The 17,397-nt window shown below is 48.7% G+C and overlaps 1 long non-coding RNA gene and 1 pseudogene across 1 annotated transcript; one reads left to right on the top strand and one right to left on the bottom strand.

Moving 5' to 3' along the window:
• The window catches only part of LOC144143448 (uncharacterized), a 399,983-nt pseudogene that overhangs the window by 29,834 nt on the left and 352,752 nt on the right, over positions 1-17,397 (bottom strand).
• On the top strand, positions 14,856-17,320 carry LOC144142179 (uncharacterized). The gene is made up of 4 exons (XR_013316873.1): positions 14,856-14,891; positions 15,087-15,232; positions 15,325-15,447; positions 16,502-17,320. It is a non-coding gene; the product is annotated as an uncharacterized LOC144142179 (long non-coding RNA).

The following is a 17,397-nucleotide window of genomic DNA, read 5'->3' as shown; positions in this document are numbered from 1 at the left end:
AGGTGAGTTATCTGCTGCATGTTTTCGTTAAAAAATGGATATGTCAAATTCGTGTATAGGGCCAACGATTGTCAGTAAAAAGGGAATAAAACAAGTTGTGAGAGTATAAGACGATTTTGGCTAAAAATTAGGGTGCCCAGGGGAGAGTTTTTCCCTAGGACAAAATGAATGACGCCCCGGAGTGTGACGAAAAGTACCTCAGCAGTGTACTACATACTAAAATCGCTTGGGCCTTTCTTATTGCAGCTGGCACGCACTGAACTTTCGCTCAGTGCAGCCCTGCTCATAGGCAGGCGAGCGGTTTGTTGCTGTGCTCACAACGGGGAACTGTACAAGCAGTGGCAGTGAGTTCAATGTGAACCCACAGCACATAGCGAAAAACTGTTCCAGCAGGTGGCTGATATCAGGACACTCAAGAATAAAGCTGTGAACAGAACAAATATCTGAAATTCGCAACCACAGTTGCCACAAAATAGTATTATGTACTTTGGAAAATAAAAACGTGGCAATCGTACAGCCATAACCAATTGCTTCGATCGTTCTACACATTGCAGGCGCCTGTCTTACAAGAATGCACGTATCATTATGCACCTGGCTATGTCCCCACCCGTAGGCACTGACATTCCGCGGTGACGCAGTGGCTAAAATGATGCGCTTCTTAGCCCAAATAGGTGGGTTCGATCCCGGCCTTGGTGGCCACTTTTCAGATGACAGTGAAAAACGAAAACTGCCCTGTGTCAAGAACCGGGCACGTTAACGATCTTCAGGGATTCGTAAGTATTCCGGAGCCCTCCACGACGGCGGGCATGATAGCTAAGGTGTAGCTACGGCGAGTGAAATTCCATAATTAAGTATGTAGCATTAAGCACAGCTACTAGGGGGTGAGCGAGTGCTGCATTGCCGTCTTGATGCAAGTAGGAAAATATTTCCAAGCATGCGTGACCAGAACATCCAATTTAATGGTCATTATCATCATTAATATTATAATTATCATCGTCGTGATTATACGTTTTGCAAAACTAATATATGTACTGCAAGACGGAGATACGTCTATAAGCTTCCTACCACATGTAGGCTGATTAATCAGGCTCAATGCAAAGCATAAAATTTCCTTGTCTCGTTCCTCCACACAGCTATGGTTCTGGCCCCCTTTTCCCGCCAGTGGGTAGCGATTCTGTTCCCTGGACGGACCATTGGACGCCAGTTTTCCCCAACGGTTCCCCAACGGGAAGATGGTGTAATTTTATTAGAGTGGGGGTGTTAGTGTGGAGAGGCAATAAAGAGAGAGAGAGAGAGAGATAGACGTTGTACGTGGTATGAGTTTGTCTTTATTTAGGCATTATAATCATCATGTTCAACGTAGGTGACGTCAGCTGTAGTTGTCGTTCCGCTTTGATTATGACCGCCTTATGTTCTGTGAAATGTAAAGTCAAGGGGTGTTGTAGTGGATGAACCCTAAAATTGCTGAAGATGAAGTCGATGCACGTTCCCCGGATGGTTGTGTGCTCCTTGTAATCACGGCCCAACGAGACTCGCACGATGCACGCCGCCGCCGACGAAGATGAAACGTCGAAGGTGCGTGAAGCGCGCTCGTCTCGTGCCGGCCCAGGAAGACACAAGCAACACTGTCGCTCCAGGAGCCCTTAAAGGGTAACACACCACCGGGCGTTCAGCAAGCCGAGCATGCGCAGTGGGGGTGTGGACGCCACACGGCGGAGGGAGAGACATAGCCCCGACCATGAAATGCTTCGCATCTAAAAATTCAGCGCCCTTGTCAAGCGGTACCGCGTATGCAATGCTTCGCATGACATATCAATGCCTATGACGATGGCTACTACTAGCACAGTGCAAACCAACGACAAAATATGTAAATAAACAATTTGAAAATTTCACAAATGCATGCGCCGCGCCTACGACGGCGCGGAATGTTTACGCTCTCTAGCGTGACCTGCTGCGAAGATATTGTGCGTGGTTTGTGGTTATCGCCGGAGCAGATTTCCAAAAACTTCTTGTTGCTGTTGGTAGTCTGGGATGAATCGTTTCATGCGACATTCCCGTCTTTGGCAGATGATTCCCAGTGCCTTTGGGGGCGCTAGCTGTACGCAGAAGCGCACGAGAACGCGATTTTTACGCCCAGAGCCCGATTTAGCGCATGTCCGGCGTAGCTTGTTTTTCACATGCAGAATGGTTCTACGATGCAATTAGTTTTCGCATATGAGTTCATGTGGCAAGCAGAAAAAAACATCTGAGAATTATCCACTATTACATAAGCATTCTTCCGCGGCTTGTTTAACCGACGTTTCATTTACTTGGTGGCATTGAAGGAACACGTATCTTTTTGTGACGCCTTTCTTCGCCGCCTTTCTTAACGTGAAAATGTCATTTTTGTAGGTAATGGCACGAGGACTAGTGATTTGAGCGATGGTAATTTCATTTCAAGCTTTGCTTTTTGTCGTTTATTTTTTTTAATTCTTTTCTACTATTGCTCTTTTATGATATTTTCACGTCAAAAAGCCGAGTCCAAATGGAACGGGGCTTTAGTCATTTAAGAGCGGTGATCAGAACAGCTGACAGCCGAAGGCCAGGAGAGAAGAAGTAGAACACAGAGCAACCAGACCGAGCCCCTCGGTCACACAGCCGTGCAACCGCTTGGCGGCGGAAGCAGCTTGCTAACAGCATGAGCCCTCCAATGCCATGTCGTCGTGGCAAAACCCCCTCTCTTTTTTAAAACATCGTCTCGATGCTTAACAAATGTAAATAGAATGTAAAGAAACACAAAGCAACAAATTACGACGCAACATGCAAAAATTTCGCGGGCACTGTCAATGACGTAATTGCGGTGGTAGAATAACGCCAACACCGGGAAAGAGGAACAAATCTTTTGAGCAAGTTTTCAAGTTATCAGATGGGCATGTGGCGGCCATTTTTGACTGGGGTATTTCCGACCGCCGAATCTAAGTGCTGGAAATGTTCGTTGACTGCGTTATGCAAGAATTTAACACTTCAACAATATTTGAAAAAGTGCTGCAGGGCCTTTTCAGCCCTATGGGACAGCAACAGGAGAAAAGTTGACGTCGGTATCCTAAACAAGAAATTTGTGAATGTGTGCTTTATTATTGTAGAATTGGTTGACAGTACTTTCCTGGGATTGACTATCGTTTTTACGAATTAATCGAACAGTTCATGCACTCCAAATTTCAGCTGACATTTTTTAACATCTTTTGCGTGAGTACGAGAAAATGTACTTGGTTGGCTTTAAATAACAAATATTTCCGAAAAGGTCTTAAAGGGGTCCTGAAATACCTTCCGCCGATGCATGGATGTACATGTAACCAAATAAGACAATGTATTAGCAATCTCCTCCCGCAAGAATTTTGTTGAAGGGACGAGTATTAGCTCAGAAATCGTAAATCAAAAACCGCGCATTATCGTCGCGCCGCGTTTCCTCCTCCTTTCAACTTACTCTCCGCTGTTGACGGCGCGCGAGCCTTCCCTCCCGTGATGCTGCGCTCCTCGGCGGTGACGTACATCCGCTATCGCGCTGCTCATCTGCCGTCTGCTACGCGCAAGCTTTGTTGACACCTTGAATCCCTCACTCCGCTCAAGGCTGGAAAAGCGAACGAAAAATCTGGCCGCATTTGTGTGGCGGCCTGGCCTTGCCCTTTCGCGGTGTGGTTGCTGCAGGGCAGCACGTGACTTTAATTCGGCGGCAAACTCGCAGCCGCTCGGGGTGGACCGTGCGCTCGGTCCCTGATGCCCCTCATGCATCGCGCACTGTTTATCCAAAAAGCGCCGTATCAGATGTGGCCCCGCTGGTGCCGGGTCTTATTTTGCGGTGGTGGTAATTCCTGCCGGCGGCGTGTGAAAAAGACATTTTAAACCAATGCAGAACCCGTGCACAAAACGCTTCAATCATGTGACCAGTTCAGCTTGGGGCGACGCGTGGTTTAGAGCGGCAACGTTGGCAAAACATGCTCCGGCGCGGCTCTGAGCTTCCTAGTGCTGGAGCGAGCGCCATTTCTTTGACAATCTCAAACATCGGTTGCCTTGGCAACAAGGCACAAACCGCCCCAGAAGTCAGTTACGGTTGCGTGATCCCGGTTCAGCTCGGGACCCCACCTCGCGACATGTGGGCACTGCAGGCGTACGCGTACCACTCACTCCCATGGGGAAGTGTGAGATGCGTTTGGCAACAGGAGGTGATGGTGTGTGTGTTGTGGACGCCTTCGTTTCGCGATGAAATGCGACGTTGTGCTTCTGCGGGTGGATAGTGCTTCCCATGGTCTGGATTATCTTTCTCGAGCGACGTACGACTCAACCTCGCATGGGGTATTTGCAGTGTGCGTGGCTAAAAGCCATCTCGGCTTGCGCGTCAGAGTTAAGTGACTTGCTGTTCGTCCCCGCAACCGCGTGCGAGGTGAGTGCCGAATTTACGACTGGCAGGAGGAGGCAACCCATCGTCTGTCAATCGTGGTTCAGACTTGCAACGCATATTGTGACGTTGCGTTCGTTCGAAACGCATCTCTGGATTGTTTTGAAGTGGAATAAAATGTATCCGTAAAACCCGGGCATTCGGCTCAGGGCGTTCTCTGCGATTGCACGAAAGACGTGCCACGGGGCTTCAACGCTTTCTTTATGAAACGTACTGAGGTAAGAGAATATCCATGTCGTGTTATGGCCTTGTTGCATTCAATACGAACAGTTAAGCGTTTGTTTACACTTGTTTCGTTAGTCGTAAAATGTCCAAGCACTCCGACACTCCGCTGGCAGATCAGCCGGCGAGCCGACGCTGAGCAGACGACCCATCTCTTTGCCGGAAGTGCGTGAAAAAGCCGCCCAATAGCAGGATGTCTAGCTCATGACGAACATCTGGGAATCGATGATGTAGACATGTGAAGATGGCGGCGTCCAAAAACACGAAGGAAAGGGTGAGAAAAAAGCGACAAACTTTGCAACAAAAGTGTGAGCTTTCCGCTGCGCCTAAAAGAGTAATACTTGACCCAGATGACCTTGACGACCCAATCTAACGATTGCGCTACTTCATTTAGTGCGCTCAAAACGCCTTTCAGGGCCCCTTTAAGCCTCGTGAGAGATATCAAACACCTAATGATTTTGGCCCACGTGCTTAAGTTCTCTACCTTCGTTTACACCATCTTCCTGTAGGGGAACGCTGAGTAGTATGCGAAGCAGCGATGGGGTTGAAGCAGCGATGGGGCCCATTAGTTTTCGGCTTGTCGTTTCCGTTAAGTTGAAGTACGCAGCTACCGTTATATATACTGTTTCGTTTCTATGGTAACTACCAAGCTTTCACTTACCGGAACTACGAAATGGGAAATTGCATTGACCCCATGGCTGCTTCGCATACTACACTCTTAATCTGGTTCCATATAAGTTCCAGTTAGAAGGGGTGATCCATATATTTTATGTGGATCCAAACGAAAGAATAACTGGAACGAAGCATATAGGTGGGTCTTATCTGGAACCGTCAGCTTGTTTTCTTTATGTTCGTGGTTTTTATCTGGAACCGAAGAAATGGGGTCATGCGATGTCGGCGGTTCCGTTTACTGTTCCACTTATGTCCCAGGAAACGGTTGGGGAGAGTGCGTTTGTATATTTTTTGCTCGTGTCTTGTTCCACATAACTCGTGCATGGCAGTGAAGTATGCACTCTTTCATGCATCAACTGGAACAATGACCCGCATATACATTAGGTGCTTCTTGACCCAAGATGCACGTGCGCGTTTAATATACACACGCACACCGCACATAAAATTTAATGAATTTCGCCGACATCTATGAAACTGCCTTGCAGCAGTTAACTTTCATAATACGGCTAAGCTGCAGGTTTAGTGATGTTCTTTGACAAAAAACAAAATCCCACTTTTTTGTCAACGCCCTACAAAGCATTAAAAATGTCGAGAGGAGGATATCTTAGGCAAAAGAAGAAATTGCAGGAACCCATTTCCAGGTGTTCTGCGGCACCCAAACCGCTTTCGTGAACATCGTATCTTTCTAATTTGAGGCGTCAAGTACAAAATCACCAGTGACTTCAATTTGAGAAGGACTAAACGTCTTCCCTTTCCCCGTCTGCCGTTCGAGCAAAGCCATAGCTGCTATAGCGCTGAAGAATTCGTTGTGCTTTTGTGAGCACCTTCATAACGAAATACTTGTTGAGGCTATTACATGTTATCCATCTGGTTTACAAAGCTTCGCAGAAACAGCAGTTTTTGTTCAACGCTCAGTCATCATATCGCTTTGGTGTAGTACGCGCTCAATGGTACTTAGTCCACGTTACTTATGTTGTGATGGGGTGCATACATAATGGTAACCGACTGCGTCACATTTTACACCGCACACATCATGCTACCCATGCAGTTATATGCTTAGAAGTTCGTTTTTGTATTTTGTCTCGTCTCGACTGTTAATTTTCACAAGCAAAAACGAAAGCCTCTTTGCAGAAAGAGAACGACTCAAAACCTGGAGAACTAAATCTACCCCGCGGCATCTGCCTTACATTCTATATATTTATACTTAAATGGCATTCTTATTTCAAATTATTCATTGCAGTATCGGGAAATCCGCAGTGTTACTCTAATGTTGTTACTTGCCATAGTAATTCAAGTTCACCGAATGACCTGCCGTCTCCTGCTGGTCCCCCCGTTGCTGTTTTCCTGCACTATTGGTGTTCATGAAGAAAAACTGCTGGAAAACGGGCAGATGTATTATTACTCGATAATTAGCTATGTCACACTGAATTCACTATACGGAAGTAGTTTTCTATAACGTGGGTACAAAGAGCATCGCAGTATATATTATTGGTATTGGAAAGGCTTGTTGTCAGGAGAACGCAGTCAATAAAGAAGCGTCGTTTTGTTTTCACTGCAAACAACGAAGTAATGCTGTCATCAAAGTTTATGCACACATACCGCACGCACTCACGGCCCGCGGCGAGAAAACATTTTAGCCCAACTAACGTGTTAAATTGGCTAATATCTGAGCTCTTTGTTCCAGCCTCAGAGCCGCATAGACGTCCGCTTAGAGGCCTACTCCCATTTTCCTAAGCAAATAAAAGCGATCAAGGGTGCCGAGTTTGTGATCTCTTCCGCGGACTGGTCACTGGCCACGGCGTGCATCGCCCAAACCACGGAGGAAGGAAAAGTTGGCCGAAACCATTACGAAACGACCGCCACTTCAGTGCGGCATGCCGTGCGCATGCGTCGGCAGCCGCAAGGTCACGCCGTTTGCGTTGATGCATGGTATAGTGGGAAGGCAACGGGTACAACGACGATGAGTGAAAAACAGGACTGCGTCAACCATTTAAACGACAGCAGCGCCCCTATCTCTCAGCGTTCACTGCGCTAGTTTTACGTTCTTCTGCATGCACCGCCACAAGTGGCGTTCTACAGCAGTTTTCTCAATTGCTCGCGTTATGCGCCTGATGTACTAGAGGTATTGCAATCACAGTGGCGGGAACCGTTATGGCAGTTTGGTTGTGGCGTGAAACTGCGGATTTCTTCATATCCTCGGGCTGTATTTACTGTTCGACAAAATGTAGTTTTGCCAGGAGGCTCAAAAAAGGTCAGTGCTGCTTATTTATGTTTCTGGTAACGGTTGTTGTTCATTGACTTGTTCATCACTGAGTCCGATACACATGCCGCTCCCATGCCTGTTGTTCGTGTTCAAGAAACGTTTGCTGCGTTTTTGTGGGTCCGAGTCGGCTTGACATTTATGACTGCGTACGTTGGCTAGTGCTATCTAGGAAGTTGCTGCTGCGCGCATTTCTCGAGTCTGCATGTCCCCTTACGGTGTGGTGTTGCTTAGTTGTATATTGACGGTTGCTGTTCCAGTCAGCGGTACTAAATCTTCTCCGGTTAGTCGCTCGCTATTGTCTCGCGTGCGCATTGTCTCGCGCGCACGCAATGAACAACTTGTAGCGCCTGTCTTTAGACTTATCGGCATTTTCAAACTTTCGTGTTAATTGCGTTGTGCTGGTCTGCTGAGATCCATAAATTTACTGTGCTAATCGCGCTATTCCGCCTCATGTTAATGTGCGTTCAAGGCGTTAGCAGCAGCACTGCTTACGTTTATCTGTGCTGTGTGTGTAGTTGTTCCCGGTTTCTTCCAGAGCCTTCGATGAATTCACATGTTCTATTTACACTAGTCAACTTTAGTTGGCTCCCTGACGTGTAGTGAAATGCAGGGAAAGTGGTTGTCTGAGCAGTAGCGTAGTGACAAAACGTTCCTTTTTTGGAGGGGAAGGCAGGTGGGAACACGCAGAAAGTGTGGTGCCGTTTCTATGCTGTTAATGTCAGTGGTAACCTGAGACCTCAGAATAATTAGCCATAAAGCTCACGTGTGGACTATTAGAAGTTTTAACGTCACAAAGTAAGTTTAAAAATAATTCATTCCTGCCATTTTATGCTATCAATGTCAGTGGCAGCCAGAGAGTTGGAATAATTTTTGAAACGCTCAGGTGCAAAGTTGTTGAATCATGGTGTGCACCAAACATTAATCCATTTTTGTTCTCCTTTGAACGTAGAAATTATACTGTAAAAGTAGATTGCTACATTCTGTATTCATACTCTATGACCTGTTCAGAAAGAGTCTGTGGCTGACTGTGGAGACATGTGGCCCTCCACTGATAGGTTGTGACAAATGTTTTTGTTCCTCTGCAAAAAAAATGAAAACAAATTATTTCCATTCTTTACATGCTCCTGCGAAGTCATGGCTGTGGCATTTACTGGCTGAAGACATCTTCGGCATGCTGAAGGGTCGTCGGGGAGAGTGTGGCGGATTATGAATGCCCTGTGGAGCTCATAAGCCACAAAAGAGTACCTTTTGAGTCGTGCATATTGTCACGTAGCCAAGGACGAAGCAGTTGTTTGGAAAAGAAACAAGTTTATTGGAGCGAACTTGTGCTCCCCTAACAACTGAAAAGAATACAGAGGTGGCGAAGCAGTGGTCAACAAAGTGACGTACGTGCGTCGGCGAGCGTCGCAGAATCGAATGCCCCGGCGTCTGCTCTGCAGGCTTTTTATCTTTCGGCGCGCGTGGTTCTGGAACCGTCGATTCGCATCGAGAACATTGTAGATGCAAGAAGATTATTCCGGGATGTTCACGTTAGATCGGAATGCTCTCCCTATCTGAACAGATAACACATGCGGCACAGAAAGAAAGAATGGAACACGCGCTTCCCTTGGCACGGAGATAACACAGACCGGCGCAGCCGGGCGGTAAAAGCAAAACGCAAATAAACAAACCCAACGCATGGTTCGCGGCATTACCCCCCCCTCTAAGAGTGCATCGACCCGATGCTAACATAAGCGACAGTCCGAAAATGAAAATAAAAGTTCGTCATCGTTCGTAGAAAGGTTTTAAGCGAACCACGTGGACGACTTCGGGCCGCGTACGTCGTCGTGATGTGCCGGAGTCACCATCGGGGATCACTTCGTAGGTAAGTTGGCCAACACGTCGCAGAATCTGGTAGGGTCCGAAATACCGTCGCAGAAGTTTCTCGCTCAGTCCGCGTCGTCGGATGGGAGTCCAAACCCACACACGATCCCCTGGCTGGTACTCGGCGTCTCGGCGTCGGAGGTTGTAGCGGCCGGCATCCACCAGCTGCTGGTCCCTTATACGAACTCGAGCGAGCTGGCGGGCCTCCTCCGCACGTTGAAGGTATCCTTGGACGTCGGCGTTGAGGCCGTCGTCTTCTACATGCGGAAGCATGGCGTCGAGCATCGTAGTCGGTCGTCTTCCGTAGACAAGCTCGAACGGTGTCATCTGCGTAGTTTCCTGCGTCGCTGTATTGTACGCAAACGTGACATACGGGAGGACTTCGTCCCAAGTCTTATGTTCAACGTCGACGTACATGGACAGCATATCCGCAATTGTCTTGTTCAGACGTTCTGTTAGTCCGTTCGTTTGGGGGTGGTACGCCGTGGTTCTTCGGTGATCCGTGTTGCTGTAGCGTAAGATTCCTTGCATCAGCTCCGCGGTAAAGGCCGTTCCGCGGTCCGTGATTAGGACTTCAGGGGCTCCATGTCGCAGCACAACTTGGTTTATAAAGAACTTGGCGACTTCTTGTGCAGTCCCCCGCGGAAGAGCGGCGGTCTCTGCGTAGCGCGTCATGTAGTCTGTCGCTACGACAATCCACTTGTTCTCCGATCGTGACGTCGGGAACGGGCCTAGAAGGTCCATTCCAATTTGTTGAAAGGGCCTCCGCGGGACGGCGATCGGTTGTAGAAGTCCGGCGCGTCTTGTCGGCGGCGTTTTTCGTCGCTGGCAGTCCCGGCAACTCCGAACGTAGTGGGTGACGTCGGATGTAAGGCGGGGCCAGAAGTACTTCGCCTTAATTTTTGCAATAGTGCGAGCTGTGCCGAGATGTCCGGAAGACGGGTCGTCGTGGGACGCTTCCAAAATTTCGTCACGAAGGTCTGCGGGGATGACAAGTAGATAATTCGTTCTTGTTCCGGGCCTGAAATTCTTCTTCACGAGGACCGAGTTTCTGAGGCTGAATGCTGGTAAGTTACGCTTGAACGCTCTAGGCACGGCGACGTTTCGTCCTTCGAGGTAGTCGATCATTACTCGCAAGTCGGGGTCGGCACGCTGCTGGGCGGCTAGGTCGCTCTCCGTAACAACCCCGAAGAACGCACTGTCTTCATCGGAGTCTTGTGGTGGTGGGTCGACAGGGGCGCGGGACAGGCAGTCGGCGTCGGAGTGTTTCCTGCCGGATTTGTAGACGATTGTAATGTCGAACTCTTGCAGGCGCAAACTCCACCGCCCAAGACGGCCAGAGGGGTCCTTCAAATTGGCGAGCCAACACAGCGCATGGTGGTCTGTTACAACCTTGAACGGTCTGCCATACACGTATGGGCGAAATTTTGAAATGGCCCATATAATAGCCAGGCACTCTTTTTCGGAGGCAGAGTAGTTTTTCTCCTCCTTCGACAGACCACGGCTGGCATAGGCGATTACGTTTTCGCACCCGCTTTGTTTTTGGACAAGGACGGCACCCAAGCCTATATCACTGGCGTCCGTGTGTATTTCCGTTTCGGCGTTGTCGTCGAAATGAGCGAGCACGGGCGGGCTTTGCAGGTGTTTTTGCAGCTCGCAGAATGCCTTTTCTTGGTCGTCTTCCCAGCTGAAAGCGGTGCTATCTTTCGTCAAGCGCGTGAGCGGCTCTGCAATGCGTGCGAAGTTTGCGACGAAGCGCCGGTAGTATGCGCACAGTCCAAGAAATCTGCGCACGCCCTTCTTATCTTTCGGCCTTGGGAAGTTCGCTATGGCTGAAGTTTTCGCCGGGTCAGGCAGGACTCCCGCGGCGTTGACGACATGGCCCAAAAACTTCAGTTCCTCGTACGCGAAGCGGCACTTTTCAGGCTTCAGCGTTAACCCCGACGTACGGATGGCCTCGAGTACTGACTGCAACCTTGCGAGGTGTTCGTCGAAAGTCCGGGAGAATACCACAACGTCGTCGAGGTATACGAGGCAGGTGTGCCACTTCAGGCCAGCTAGCACAGTGTCCATGACTCTTTGGAACGTTGCTGGTGCCGTGCATAGCCCAAACGGCATTACCTTGAACTCGTATAGGCCGTCCGGGGTTATGAATGCAGTCTTCTCTCGATCTCTCTCGTCCACTTCAATTTGCCAGTAGCCGGTCTTCAGGTCCATCGATGAGAAGTACCTCGCATGGCAGAGGTGGTCGAGGGCGTCATCGATTCGTGGCAGGGGGTACACGTCCTTTTTGGTGGTCTTGTTCAATCGCCGGTAGTCAACGCAGAACCTCAGTGTGCCGTCTTTTTTCTTCACGAGTACGACCGGCGCAGCCCACGGACTTTTCGATGGCTGTATAATGTCGTCGTTGAGCATGTCGTCGACTTGAGTCCGGATGGCTTCGCGCTCGTGGGAAGAGACGCGGTACGGTGACTGCCGGGTAGGTCGGGCTCCATCCTCGGTTATTATCCGGTGCTTCGCCAGAGGTGTTTGACGTAACTTTGAGTTCGACGAAAAACACTCGCTGTAGCGACGCAGCAAAGCCAATAACTTGTTCCTTTCTTCTTGCGGTAGCGCCGGATTCACGTCGAAGGGGTGCGGAAGCTTGAAGGTATCGTCGGGTGTGCGTTCAAAGTCGGCGACTGCTATCACGTCACTTGCTTGTTGCGTTTCTTCGACGAACGCAATTGCAGCGCCCTTGTTTAAATGCTGGTACTCCTCCGTGAAATTGGTGACCAAAACGTGGGATTTGCGCTGCTTAAACCGCGCAATGCCTCTTGCGACAGACACACCGCGGTCAAGAAGCAACCTTCGGTCACTCTCCACGATAGCGTCGACGTCGGGAGCAGCACCTTCACAGTAGACGGTGATCATCAAGCTTGCGCGGGGTGGCAGGGTGACGTGATCATCGGCGATCCTTACAGCTGCACGGTGTTCGGGGTTCGATTCCGGCGTCATGGAGTGGTCGGAGGAAAAAGTTATCGACTTCGTCTGGAGATCGATTATTGCGCCGTTGTCTGTCAAAAAGTCCATTCCGAGAATTACGTCGCGGGAGCAGTTGGGCAAAACGACGAACACTGCAGGGTACGTCGTGCCGTCTATGGTGACGCGCGATGTGCACGTTCCACTTGGCGTCACGATGTGGCCTCCTGCTGTGCGTATGTGCGGACCGTCCCATCTGGTCATAACTTTCTTCAGTTTAGACGCAAATGGTCCGCTCATTACTGAATAGTCAGCTCCCGTGTCTACGAGGGCGACTACGTCAAAGCCGTCGATGGACACCTTGACGTCAGATGCAGTCTTCCTCGAGTTCCGGGTTCGTCGGGGCGTCGTATCTCTGCTTGTACGTGTTGATCGTCGGGCACTGTGCATCGTGGTTGTCGTCGTATTCTTAACGGACGTCTCGGTCAGGTCGGGTACGCGTCGCGCCGTGTAGCCGTCGTCGTGTTCGGGAGTCTCGTCAGGGTTAGGTCGGGTCGTCGGGATGAGGGCATGTCGTGAATCACTGTCTTCAGCGCGTCCTTGCGTCGTTGGAGGGTTTCCAGTTTTTCGCCGTAGAGCAACTTCACCTCCAGAAGTTGCTGCTTTTAGTTTCCCCCGCGTGGGCTGGGGGACCTTCCACGGGCGAAGTCAGCGTTGCTACGGCGGTTCGGCGATTGGAATGGGTAGGGCGACGGCGAACGGTTGAAACGCGCTGGGCCACGGCTGGTTTCAGATAGATACTCGTCGATCTCACGTGGTCGTTGGCCAGGGAGAGGGCGAGGTGCGTCGACGGAGAAACCACGCAGTCCGAGTCTCTTGTATGGGCAGCGACGGTAAATGTGGTCGGCCTCTCCGCAGTGGTAGCACAGAGGACGGTTATCGGGAGTTCGCCATACGTCCGTCTTCCTTGGCGTCTGGTTTCGGGCTACCGGGGGTAGGGCGGGTGACAGTGGGCGGCGGTACGGCGGGGCCTCTTGACGGCGTGTTGGAGCAGGGCGGGGTCGACGAACAGCCGCGGAGTATGTCATAGCTTGTGGCTCTCGGGGTACCTCGGATGGCGTAGAAGTTCCCAACGCTTGTTGCACTTCTTCTCTAATCACGTCGGTGAGGGAAGCGACTTGGGGCTGCGGCGGCGTTGGAAGAAGTTTCCGCAGCTCCTCTCTCACTATTGCGCGGATAGTCTCGCGTAGGCTGTCGGCCGGGATCCGCGTGCTGCCAAAGTCGTTCTCATTGGCCGCGCCAACAAAGTTGCGGTCATACTGCTTAGCACGCATTTCGAGGGCTTTTTCAATGGTGCTGGCTTCGGTCACGAATTCGGCGACGGTTTTGGGCGGATTTCGGACAAGTCCAGCAAACAGTTCCTCCTTCACTCCGCGCATTAAGAAGCGCAACTTCTTTTCTTCCGTCATTTCGGGGTCCGCGCGGCGAAATAGCTGCTTCATCTCCTCAACGAAGATCACGACACCTTCGTTGGGGTGTTGCGTGCGTGTTTCCAACAAAAGGGCGGCTCTTTCTTTCCGCACGACGGTAGTGAAGGTCTTAGTGAACTCGCTTTTGAACTGAGCCCAGTTTGTCAAGGAGCTCTCGTGGTTCTCGAACCAAGTGCGAGCCGAATCTTCCAAGTAAAAGAAAACGTGCCGGAACGTTTCTGCGTCGTCCCACCTGTTGAATTTCCGGACGCGCTCCAGTTTCTCCAACCATTCTTCTGGGTCTTCTGCGGGGGCTCCTCGGAATGATGGCGGTTCCCGTGGCTGCTGCAGAACGACAGGAGGATTGGCTTGGTTGAGCATGGTGCTGGTTGCGACGTTTTTCTTCTTCGTCTTCTCCGGTAGTAGACCGAACTCGGGTGGTAAATCTTGCACGCGGAGGCTGGCTCTTGTTGGACTGGCTTGGCGGCTTCCAGAGGTTGTAGTGGGCATGAAGGGTGCGTACCCAGCACCTCCACCAGATGTCACGTAGCCAAGGACGAAGCAGTTGTTTGGAAAAGAAACAAGTTTATTGGAGCGAACTTGTGCTCCCCTAACAACTGAAAAGAATACAGAGGTGGCGAAGCAGTGGTCAACAAAGTGACGTACGTGCGTCGGCGAGCGTCGCAGAATCGAATGCCCCGGCGTCTGCTCTGCAGGCTTTTTATCTTTCGGCGCGCGTGGTTCTGGAACCGTCGATTCGCATCGAGAACATTGTAGATGCAAGAAGATTATTCCGGGATGTTCACGTTAGATCGGAATGCTCTCCCTATCTGAACAGATAACACATGCGGCACAGAAAGAAAGAATGGAACACGCGCTTCCCTTGGCACGGAGATAACACAGACCGGCGCAGCCGGGCGGTAAAAGCAAAACGCAAATAAACAAACCCAACGCATGGTTCGCGGCAATATTGTGCAGATATTCACCAGTTCGCATAGACCAAGGACAGGTGAGCTCAAAGTATGTTCAAATATTTTTATATCTCAAATTGTTTAGCAAGGAAAGATTACCAGGGCTTCCGCTGTAAAAAAGACATTCGACTTTCGTGGAACAAATCAGACATTGTTCAATATTTTCTCGTGCTCCCTGGGTAAAGCAAGGCATAAATTTATTCTCTGATATTTTTGTACTGTTTATTTTCTAGGCAATAGGGCGAAGATAGACCTGAAACAGCTGTACAAGGAATGCATATGGCTATTTTAATTGTATTTGGATCCCTTCTTGGAAGTGTATCATCAGAAGGCAACACATTAAAGCTGTTGCACGGGATGAAATCATTGCATTCTACAAGTAAGTACGCACTGCCATTTTTTGGTCTTTCATGGCGCGTTTTTAGGTAGTTTCTTTGTAACTAATGATTTGAAACTTGAACTTCTTTTCAGTGACAGCTTGGCCTGTGGCTCAAGGTGACAGTAGGAGCTTTTCGGAACACGTTAGCGAAACTTTCCTGGAAGTGCACTTTGAGACGTCCCTGGCAGAAACACCCGGGTCATAATTTTGGTTGGGTAAGCTGGCATTTTGTTTTTGCGGGACTCAATTTCTGGGGCTGTTCATCCTAATAAAATCTCACTGTTAACAAGTTATCGTGAACGCCAATATTGGCCATTGTGTTCACATTCCGCCTATTACGGATGCTCCAACACTGGCCAAAGAAAACCACTATTTCGTATTTAGGTTTTGTAAATATTTAACTTTTACGCCTTGAGAGTTGTTGCTGTGATTTGCCAGCACCACGGACACGCCCAACGTGGTTGCTGCTACAACAATACGGTGGCAACTGACGATTTAAATTTCCCGCTTTTAATACGCCTGTAGCACCAATAATACTCCTAAATACAGCCGTAGCATGAGTAATGCTTGCATTGGATTTTTACAGGTGGTTAAATAAGGGGTAATTGTTTTTTAAGGGAATTGTTTAGAGCACAGAAAGTGTCGTCTGCAAGAAAATGTGCTATAGTTGTGATTTATAAGAAAATTGTGCAACAGCCTAGTTCAGCATTAGTCAGCTCATCTTCTGCCTCATACCACTACGAACCATGGAGGTAATACATATCGAGTGGCAAATATTTCAGGTGGAATCAATTCCCCAAAAAATTTCTGCCACATTGCGATATTTATGATTTCCTGTGACTGGCCATTTATTTCTTTGCGGTAGACACATCGTTTAGCTTTAAGTTATATTAAGCCAGCCTCACTACAGCATTCTAGGGATCACATTATACAATACTGAGAACATTTTTTGCAGAGAGAAGGTGTGTAAAATATAATGCCAAAAGGTGATTATAGTAATTATTATTTGATTAATAAACGAAATCTCTCAAGGATAAAAAACCTCATATTCAGGATACCTAGGCAGCAAGGTGGGATACTTTCCAGAATCAGGGCAATTTCATTGATTGTCTCTGGTGATATTGTTTAGCTCACTTTCACCTTTAGCAGCACTTCCAGAAAAAACCCAAGAAATCACTGATTTTAAATCAATTACTGTGTTATAAAAGGGCCTAAGCAACTCACTCATTTAAAGCAACCACGTAACAAAATAATCTTGTTTCCTTGAAGGTACATGAGGTGAGCAGTAAGTCTTCTCGAGGCCCGGTTATTCTGAGAGAAGGGACTGGCGCCATCAATATTGCTCGCAAGAAACACATCACGGATTCGCCGCCTGCATTGTCACTTCAGGATGTGGTCATCCTCTTCGCCGTATATGTCATCTTTTTCATCGTGTCATCATGTTCTTATGGTTGTGTGCCTTTGAAGAGTTCTTGGGACTTTTACAGGGAGTTCTTGGAAAGCATGAGAAATTTGATAGTGGCCTGGTGTCATTTAAGTTGGAGTCTCTGTTGAAATACTTCAAGTGTTCAGCTCTACTTGGGATTTTAAATTATTGGTAGAGGTTAAAGTATCTCTTGAAAGGCATGAAGGAGGTCAGATGAAAGGCATGAAGGGGTTGAAATCAGATGAAGAGGTTTAAGTTACTGGCACATGCAAGTTTCATGTCAACTGAACACTGAAGTCGTGCCTTATTTTTCATCATTGGCACAATGCGCAGGCTGTCTTTGAATCTATAGTGGGTGTTAATGTAGTTCATGGCACCGCATTGTAACGTCCTATTATTCAAGTGTAGCTCATGAGATTTTTTTTCGTGGCAGTGCTGCTGGTGATGCAAAAGTGACAGTGCTTATTTACGGAGATGGCTTCCGCTTTCATTGATAAATTTTAGTACTGTAAGTGAGCTGACACCCATGCCGTAGAAGAATTTAAAATGTGCGTATTTGGCTTGAACAAGTCTTCTCCTTTGAACAAAGTTGCATTTCTTGCTTGGCAGAAGCAGGGCTTTGGTCACAATTACACTGACAGCAAGACGGGAGGGTTTTTACAGCACGCAACTGTGAATTTTACCTAAGGTAAAACGTTGAAGCTGGAAAAAATGCTTTCAAGTCTGCTTTGTAGAACTG

The sequence above is a fragment of the Haemaphysalis longicornis genome, unplaced genomic scaffold (assembly GCF_048455015.1).
Source record: "Haemaphysalis longicornis isolate Haplotype H1 unplaced genomic scaffold, Haemaphysalis longicornis Haplotype H1 scaffold_6, whole genome shotgun sequence".
NCBI classification, from domain to species: Eukaryota; Metazoa; Arthropoda; class Arachnida; order Ixodida; family Ixodidae; genus Haemaphysalis; species Haemaphysalis longicornis.
Note: the sequence above shows the minus strand (reverse complement) of the source record. Positions and strands in the feature narration are given on the sequence as shown.